Here is a 2,433-nt window from a genome sequence, read left to right as displayed (position 1 = left end):
TTGTCCTCTTAATGAGCTGTATGTTATATATTTTGATCATGAATCTTATAAGATATATGTATCATGAATATGTTCTTCCTGTTTGTGACTTAGACTTTTCATTTTGTTAAAAGTGTTGTATGAGAAGCAGCAGATTTTAATTTTGACAGAGTCAGATTTAACAATTTTTTCACTTATGATTAGTACTTTTACTATGTTGTCTTAAAAAAATAAGTTTACCTACCCCAAGACCACAAGAATTTTCTTCTGTGTTTTCTTTCATAAATATGGTAATTATAGTTTTATGTTTAGGTCTATGAGACATTTTAAGTTAATTTTATCTTTGGTGTGAAGCAAATATCAAAATTCACTTATTCCAACTGGATATTCAGTTGTTTCAGCACCATTTATTAAAAGTACTACCTTCCCCCCATGGAACTATCTTGGCATCTTTATAGAAAATCAGTTGACCATATATATATGTTTTAAAGGTTGTTGGTTAAGAATTCAGCTCCTGGGACCCCTCTCTGTGCTCGCTAGTTGTCCACCATGGCCAACGCCTATGACTGCCTCTTCAAGTTGCTGCTGATCAAGGAATCAGAGGTGGGCAAGACTTGTCTGATTATTCACTTTGCAGAGGACAAATTCAACAACACTTAATCTCTACCATTGGAATTGATTTCAAGATATGGACTGTGGATGTAGAAGGGAAGAAGATCAAACTGCAAATCTGGGACACAGCTGGCCAAGAGCCATTGGAGATGATAACTACTGCCCACTGCCATTGGTCAAGAGTCACTTAGAGTACAGCGGGTAACCTAAATAAGGAATATGGTCCACGGCTCCATTGTGAGCTCTGCCATCCTCCAGGAATTAGTCTAGTCTACAACATCATAGACAAGAAATCCTTTGAAAATATTCAGAACTGGACAAAGGGCATCAAGGAGAATGCCTCAGCACTGCCTGCTGGAGCCAAGTGTGGCAGGGGGAGCCAAGAGAAAGATACAGAAACAGCAGCCAGGAACGTTGGCTCAGGAGCACAGAATCTGATTTTTTGAGACTAGTGCCAAATCCAGTATGAATGTGGATGACGTTTTCAGTTCCCTGGCCCAGAACATCTTTCTCAAGTCTGGAGGCCAGAGATTAAGCAAACGGCAGCAAGCCCTCCAGCAATGACTGAAAACTTATGACTAAAAGAACACCAACAAGCTCTCCTTGTGTTGAGGACTCCTTTGTGCCTCTCCACCCTAAGCCTGGAGGCTGAGCCTGGGGAGGCAGGGCTGAGGGCTTTTGGGGGTAGAAATAGCAGATAGGGCTTAGAGAGGTAAAAATGGGTAGATAGTGAAAGAATGGGGAGCAAATAGAGAAGAAAAAAAGAAAAGCTAGAGAAGAAAAGGAGGTAGAATAAAGAGGGAAGAAGCAAGAAGGGAAGAAATGGAGAAAATTAAAAAAGGTGAGAAAGAGGTAGGAAGCGAGGAAGGGGAAAAGAAAGGATAGATAGCGCTGGGCCTCAGACTTAGCCAGGGTCGTCAGGGCAAACAAATGTAAATATATAATTTGAAAGGATAAAGCTGGTGCCATTTGCTATTGTGGCATCATTTGCTGAGCAGGCCTATGACCTTGTTAAATATGACTGCCATTTTGCTCTTCTGAGTTTATATCCCCAGGACTGGAAGTTACTTGAAAGCAAGAACAGAACAAGAGTAACCAACCACCAGAGTCACAGAAAAAGATAACAACGGAGCAAACAGCAGTTTATGCAAAACCACCTGAAACCTCCTGTGTTACAGTGCCCATAAACCCAGGGCTAGAACACAGCACCCCCCACCCCCCACCCCCGACGCCCTTTTATTATACAATTCTGATCCAATAAATGCTCAAAGCCCCCACCCCTCAAGGATGGTGTATCTCTCCACACCACACCCCTCTCCTCTCTTGGAGAGTGAATAAAAACTTTTCTCTCTGCACTTTCTTCCCTGTGAATTCTTCCACAGCTTGTGCCACTGACCACACTTACATAATTGATTTATTCTGTTACTGGGTCAGGTTTTAGGGTCCTGTGAGAGAGGCTGGCTCAGAACCACTCTCTGAAAGTTTGGTCCTCATCTGTCACTCTCTATGGTCTTTCTCAGTATTAGATGCCACCATTTGCACAAATGTCCCCAGTTTGGGTAACTTTTGTCATTGTTGGAATTACTCTCTACTCATAAACTTAAGTCCTATGCTAAGGTGGTTGGGCCACCTGAATCTGGTTGGGTTCCTGCAATGTCAGTGTTACAGTCAAGTGAGTACCAGAAGGGAAATAAATGCAGGACCCTCACCATTGAAACAAAGGAAGACATGTCTCATCCATTGACCCAGGAGTCCCGAGTCTGGTCCGATAAGGCTGCCAGGCATTCTGAACAACACAAGGAAACTATGATAGTGCAGGAACAGGGCAGCCCTTGAGTCTGT

At 42.6% G+C, this 2,433-nt stretch overlaps 1 pseudogene; it reads left to right on the top strand.

The window, feature by feature from the left end:
- Positions 1-528: 528 nt before the first annotated feature.
- LOC150019983 (ras-related protein Rab-13-like) lies at positions 529-1,155 on the top strand (annotated as a pseudogene).
- Positions 1,156-2,433: the final 1,278 nt, after the last annotated feature.

This window comes from Furipterus horrens, unplaced genomic scaffold, assembly GCF_987537825.1.
Source record: "Furipterus horrens unplaced genomic scaffold, mFurHor1.1.pri manual_scaffold_2, whole genome shotgun sequence".
NCBI lineage: Eukaryota > Metazoa > Chordata > Mammalia > Chiroptera > Furipteridae > Furipterus > Furipterus horrens.
Note: the sequence above shows the minus strand (reverse complement) of the source record. Positions and strands in the feature narration are given on the sequence as shown.